At 35.8% G+C, this 7496-nt stretch overlaps 1 long non-coding RNA gene across 1 annotated transcript; it reads right to left on the reverse strand.

Annotated features, from left to right (window-relative positions):
* Positions 1 to 1918: 1918 nt before the first annotated feature.
* Positions 1919 to 3511, reverse strand: LOC127101035 (uncharacterized). Its single transcript, XR_007794558.1, has 2 exons — positions 3059 to 3511; positions 1919 to 2494 (listed from the first exon to the last, which is right to left on the reverse strand). It is a non-coding gene; the product is annotated as an uncharacterized LOC127101035 (long non-coding RNA).
* Positions 3512 to 7496: the final 3985 nt, after the last annotated feature.

Consider the following 7496-nt stretch of genomic DNA (forward strand, 5'->3'; position numbering starts at 1 on the left):
TTCACCATATCGGTCCAAGATCAATGGTACCATAGAAGCAGCTAATAACAACATCAAGAGAATCGTATGGAATATGGTCAAAACATATAAGGATTGACATGAGTTACTACCTTTTGTCTGCACGGTTATAGGACCTCGGTTCGTACATCCACTGGGCAACTTCGTACTCATTAGTGTATGGGATGAAGGTTGTTCTACCAATAGAAGTTGAGATTCCTTCACTCAGGGTTATCATGGAGGTTAACCTTGATGAAGCTGAATGGGTCCAATCTCGGTATGACCAGCTGAATCTAATTGAAGAGAAGCGTTTGACATCTGTATGTCATGGTCAGTTCTACCAAAGACGCCTCAAACAAGCTTTTGATAAAAAAGTTCTTCCTCGTGAGTATCGCTAAGGAGAACTCGTGCTCAAAAGGTATTCAACTATTCACTCGGATTCTCGGGGAAAATGGACTCCCAATTACGAAGGACCTTTTGCCATTAAGAAGGCCTTCTCAGGTGGAACCCTAATCCTCACAACAATGGATGGGGAAGATTTTCCGTCGCCAGTGAATGCTGACATAGTCAAAAAATATTATGCCTAAAAAGAAATGATAATAAAAGCCTGCTGGATGGATTCCCACAAGATCAATCTAGATAAAAATGGCTATCCTGATGGACCAAAAATGAATTGTCCATGCAAAAGTTAGGGATCAAATAAAAATATAAAGCTCGCGAAGTCGAAAACTCGAAAGGGCGGCTTAGGCATAAATGAGCATCTTGGTGGACGAAAAAAATAGAAAATATACAGGCAAAAGTTAGGGATAAAGGCATTAAATATGTTCCTTAAGCCTACTTCTCTACAAGCTAGATCTTAGACGGTCAAAGATCGATTTAATCATTGTTAATCGAAGCAAAGTATTGGGATTCAGATTCTACGGTGGATGACGACCTATGTTGTAATCAATGGAAAAATACAAAAAATATTTCCCATTTCCATTTCTTTTATTTTTCAAGTTTTTTCAATATCCTCTTTAAGGATTTTTGCATCCTTGTACACACCATATGTACAGTTTTGTTCATAATCAATAAAATTCAGTTTCTTTTATTAATTGCTTTTTATTTCTCCTGTATTTTGTTTTCAAAATACCTGATTTATTTTAATCACATAATTCTCTAAAATTTGGAGAATAATAAAAGCTACATTAAAAAGAAAACTTTATGCGTTGTTGTAACCTCCTGAAGAATTTAAAAAAAAGATGATCGGTAGTTTGGAAGTTTTGCTTGAACATTTGCATTTGTCTTGATGACTGCTCAGTTAAATCATACCCCTAAGTTGGTTCATGGCATTGATAGATTGTTTGCATTGACTACTTCTTGATTTGAGATCTTGGTTATTGCTTGATTTTGAATTTTGACTACTAAACCCTAGTCCTTAGTTTGTTTCAATTGATTCTGGATTTTATGCTTGCATTTAGTGCATTGGTATTTTGGTCTTTGGTTGTCTTTAATCCATTGAGATTCTTAACCCATGTTAGGTCATTCATTAGGGACTCATTTATGCAATGTTGTCCATTAAGTCATGGTTAATTAATTGTTTCCTAGCACTTGAACATAAACCATTGTTTCATTTAAACCAAGTCTTCATTCATTCAAAATCACTTTTTACTATGCATAATAATACCAAACCCAAGTTTCTATCCTACAATTGAATTTTATCAACGGTTGACTTTTTGGCAACATACATCTCACATTTTCATCAAAACATTTTAACAATCACATGCTCATTTTAAGCCATTCTTTAAACCTTGCTCATTTTCAACCATACCATTCAAATTTCAATTTCAAATCCCATGACAAATTTAAATCATTTCTATGATCCAATTCCATTAACCAAACAATTTCATACATGAGCCATTCATTATAAACATTAGTTCAATTTTAATTCCAATTCCAAAAAATCCATTACTTCCAATAAACCAAAACTCCGTACACACTTTTGTCCCTAATTTACAATTCAAAACCGAATCTTACAAAGGACTCATAAACATATACAAGAAAACCAATACAACAACCTAACCCAAACCATTTCAAACCAAATTGAGCATTTCCAAACAAGGCATACACATGAGAACACCATTGCCCTTTTACATACATAAACTAGGGCGAAACCACATACAATAAATCAACTCCAAGCTTCATAGCAATTCCAAACATCCCTTGTTCCAAAATTGGATGTCCCAGATATGTCACTGCATTCAAAGCTCTTGTCTCCAGTGAGTGACAATTCCCGTCAACATCAGTCTCAAAATTTTGAGTTATTGTCGATAATCCAAGGTGTGTATCTGACAGAACACCTGCAAACATGAATAACGGGTACTGGACGACCAAATAATCCCATACAAAATGGATTTGATCTCCTTCATGCCATTTGGAATTCAGCCGCAAAAGTCGTCGCTGCTCTTCTGGTTTAGCTCATGATCCACAAATAATGAATCTGGTGCAACAGCAAAACCTGTTGCAGTTACATTCTCAAACAACCAACTTCCAATTGCACCAGAACCCATACACGTGTACGTTGTAACAGAATGATAAAATCAGAATCCGCGCTTCCCACTAAGCAAATGAAATGTAGCACATTCATCTGAATATTTTAATTTGTTTTTTCATTTCAATTTAGTTTTCAATTTCTAACAGACTGCAACTAACTGATCTCATTTACAACTAATTCTAAATTTCATTTGAGTTTAAAATAAATTTCAGTTGAATTTGATAACTGAATCCTTTGTCCTATAAATGGAACTCGGAATCACAAATTAGAGGATCATTTCATTCAATCACAAAAAGTCCAGAAATCAATCTCTTTCAATATTTTTACTCTCAGAATCGCATAACCATTCATCATCCAATTTCATTTCTCTCTTCGATTCAAAGCATTTTTCAAACCTCACAAGAATTCTGCAACTTCGATTTCATCCCCCACACGCAAACTCAATAGAAGAATTGATAGAAGGAGTCGCAGAAGAGAAGAATGAAGTGGCAAAAGAAGAAGAAACAGTTCAGAGAAAAAGATTCTTACCTATCGCAATCGGAGCATCAATCCGGTAAGTCCTTCAACTCGTATTGACACCGCTTTTCTTCCATTTGCGCACATGATACGGAGTAGGTTGAATCTTCGAAATTACGAATTAATGTTGGAAGGACGCGAACCACAACTTCTCCTCGACGCTGTGATTTGATTATCGGTGTGGACGTTGCAACTCCGGATCGGTGAAGATGATGGGGATTTCGAAGCGATTCGGATGTTGATGATTAATCTGGAATCGTGTTCGCTCACGCGCGTATTTGAGTTTCAGAAAGGAGATTAGCGGGTCTGTGGAGAGTGAGGACGACGGCGAAGGTTCATCATGTATTGGAATTAAGCTTGAAGTGTGAGATATTTTAGGTTGAGACATGAAGATGAAGATTTGGGGCTTGGACCGGTTCACGGGATTGTTGGACCTAGATTTGGTTTGGGCTCGAAAGCCCTAGGCTTTCTATCCATCACCCAAATTGCCATATCAGCGCCCCTTTTTTTCTCCTTGCAAACCGGTTGAGGCCCAAGTTGAATTTGGGCCGAATCTATTTCTTGGCCCAGTGTGGTTATTCTGATTTCTTGCACCACCATTCACAGGCCTACACCCCTCTTTTCTCTATTATTTTTAATTCTTGGTTATTTACTTTGTTAATCATGTTTAGAGGTTAATTAGAATTAGAGGTTTGTTAGAATTTAGAGGTAAGTTAGAATTTAGTGTTAGTCATGTTTAGGATTAATTTAGTTTTAATTAGATTTTGCTATAGAATTTTAATTAGAATTAATTAGATTTTTAATTTATTTTAAAATTTAGTTTAATTTCTAGACATTAGGTTAAAGTAAATTTTAGGACTTAATCATTTTCAGGTTCTAGTTAAATTTTATAATTAGAGTTTAATTGTTGTTCCTAATTGAATAATTACATGTGAAATGATCATTTTGCCCTTAGGGGTTTATTTTGCTATTTTGGTCGTATAAATGGATTCTCCCCTAAGAATAATTTTGACTTAGAATATTAGATAGTTTCAATTCATTTATATGAAGTATTTTGATTAACATAACATGCTCCCTTAGGAATAGCTTGTGAATAATTCTAGATCTTAGACTAGGCTAATCAATTTTTCAAGTCAATTCAAACCCTCCAATTCAAGTTGATCAAAATCAATTTTTATCAACTAAATCCTTTGATCATGTAAAATCCCACAGTCCATTCAAGTGAGTAAAAGTCCCTTAATCACTTGATAGGACTATTCTTAGTGCTGTGGATCTCAAAGCTTCAAGTCCAGACTTTCACGCAAGGCATCTCGGTCATATCAAGTAATGGATTATTCAAGATACATCAAAGGTCAACACTTGGTGATCGCGACTTAGTATTTCTATCGAAATTGCTAACTGCAAGTGCATTATCATATCACGTAGTTTTAAAAAGATATCGAACCCAAAAGACCAAAAACCAAACTATCGTTATCTAAAGTTACTATGGAAAGCTAAGGCTAATGATTGTTTTCTTTTTTTATTAAATTTAGGGAAAAGGGGAATATAATTGAACTGGAAATAATAATAAAAGGAAAGTATTCGATAAAGAGGCATCGGTGTGTAAATTACATCATTCTTCGAGGATTCGATAAACAATTAACATTAAAATAAGGTAAATCACTTTTTAGTAGAAAATATCAAATTAAAAGACTTTGTCTCACACTTTCGTGTTATTGGATCGAGCTATACTCTTAAGCCAAAATGTTCCGGTCTCACTCACCCATCTGAACTGAAAGTAATTTTTGGAAATTGATAAATCCTAATTAAGCCTAAAGCCCCCTCGTTATGTTTAGGATTAATGCCTAGAAACCACTATCCAGTTAAAATCTCAAACTTTCGCTCTGTTGATTTATAACCTTATTGACTTTTCACTCTCGTGTAAAAACCTTTTTAAATTAGAATTGGAAACCAGAGCCAGAAAAATAACTCATTAAAATTATAATTAATTATTACCGAATCCCGTCGAAACGACGATCCTTACATACTGATGTCGAAAGACTTAGCCAGACATGGTTTTAAACTTAATCATACAAATATAACAGTAAACATAAACATAATCAAAATTCAGAATTGCAAATTAAAGCGGAAAGTAAAGAATTAAGCAATTAAAAGAAACCTAATGAATAATAATAATTGAATTACTCTTCGGAGAATTCTTCGAGTACAAATAACAACTGGAAATACAACGATGTCAGCACGCTTGATCCAAGCAACTTGTAAATTTAAGAACAGAATTCTTCAAGTACAAATAACAACTGGAAATACAACGATGTCGGCACGCTTGATCCAAGCAACTTGTAAATTTAAGAACAAAGGGGCAATAACCTCCCGATATGGAAGAACTATCACTTTTAGAGTATTTCTACTTAAAACTAAGAATCAAAATTATATGATAAAAACTTGGATATTTTTTTCTTCTGATTCTGCCTTTTTATACTGATGAAATAGGGTTGAACTTCCCTAAATTCGTGTGGAAGTGGTGGAGGGAAAGTAGGATGAGTTTTTGACCATGTTCTGTGCAGTTGCTGAAAAACAGCATTGTGTGTCTGTGGCGAACGCCACAGGGCCATGGTGAATTCCATGGTACTAAAAGTCTGAAGTGACGTGGCAAAGGGTCGTGGCAAAGGGTCGTGGCCAATGCCACAAACCCAGAACTTGCATTTTTAGTGTTTTTCTTCTTTTCTTCCCTTTCTCTTCATTTCTTCTCTTTTCTTTGCTTTTTTCTCACACGTGAGTCTTGCATCAACAAGTACCTGAAACAGGGCACCAACACCGACATAATACAATAAAACATACATAAAACTATACTAAAATGCATGTGAGTCGAGTAAAATAAACGGTATAGTTTCACGTTATTAAACTCCCCAATACTTGAACATTTGCTTGTCCTCAAGCAAATGCTACACTTGTGACATGAAAATTCGGAGACTCGTAGCATGTAGATCTATGAAAAAGCACATAAATAATCAATTAATCATTATAAAGCTACAAACTTCACTTTGGTTATAATTGCTGAAGTAGGTACTAATCTGTACACTAAGGATATCGTAGTAACGCTATTCTGCAATAGCGGTCATGAGTCTCCCTACATGCAAACAAATATACATGATATCATTATATCGCAAACTTGTCAACTCACCTTTTATTTTTCCGTTCAAGTGAGATCACATTAAGCTCTTTATCTTTCACACTTATAGTAGGAAGATCTGTTAGTGACTTTGGTCTTATCTTTTACCTTCGGTTTCTCGGTTCGGGGGTTGATTATGGCATCTAAGTGGTTTAAGCCCCCTCCCAAATCGTAATCGCGGGGGATCGGACCGTAATCCGCCAAATACCATTAAACCAACCATGATTTGGTATTTGGAATTCATATTTCATTCAATACCATTTTTATTATTTAAACCAAACACTTATTTGCATCACTCTCCTACATAAAGCATGACCAAGATGGTGTTGACCTCATGAACTATTTTATTATGTAAGGATACAAGGTTTTTGACATAATGAATATTGAAATAAATTCACATGTTTAGGAGGCTCAAGGCGTTAAATCGATACCGATCTTGCACACAAATTTTCCAAGATTTTACAATTAAACCTCAATGTCATTTGTAACTTAGAACTTTCTAATTATGAAATGATTTTCTTGAATTTTTTTTTGTTATGGCTCAAGAAACGGGAAGATCAATGAATAATGGAAACCATACATAAAGACTCGACACACATGCATTGACTTAATTAACACTACACAATTAAATAAAAAATGGAAATGGATAAAACAATAAATCTACCTAAGAAAGCTATAAATAAAAGCGATAAAGTTCCTCCCCCACACTTAAGTCGAACATTGTCCCCAATGCTTCGATAAAAGGTGGAAAAGGAAGATAGAACCTGGATGGAGTGCTCAATGACGGCCTCGGCCTCGTGCTCGTCCATACCTACCATGCTAAGGGGGTGGTATACCTACGTGATGCATGTACTCAAGCAGGTCCTCAATCCCTATACGCATGCCCTACATTTCTTCAATCAGGACCGATAAGTTATGCTCGGTCCTACCTGCATAGTCATGTTGTTGATCCTGTATCTGCTGGATCTGTGTCATCATGTCGACCTGCTGTCTTTGTATATCTCACAACAGCTGGTCACATTCGGTGTCTACATCATTACGGTTTTGAAACTCACAGAGGACATTGTCAAGTGCGGTCCTGATGCCGACATAATCATATTCCTCTCGGGACTGGTGTCGGGAGGAGGTACCTGCAAAAGTGTTAGAAGGGCCAGGTGCGGTGTGTGGACGTGTAGTAGGGTCAGAGAAAGTGGGAGCATCTTGCTCCATCTTATCATATTCATTATCGGTCTGACCACCTTGGTTATCCTGCACAAGTATGTCATTAGGGGCAGGATGACC

Source organism: Lathyrus oleraceus, chromosome 7 (assembly GCF_024323335.1).
Source record: "Lathyrus oleraceus cultivar Zhongwan6 chromosome 7, CAAS_Psat_ZW6_1.0, whole genome shotgun sequence".
NCBI lineage: Eukaryota > Viridiplantae > Streptophyta > Magnoliopsida > Fabales > Fabaceae > Lathyrus > Lathyrus oleraceus.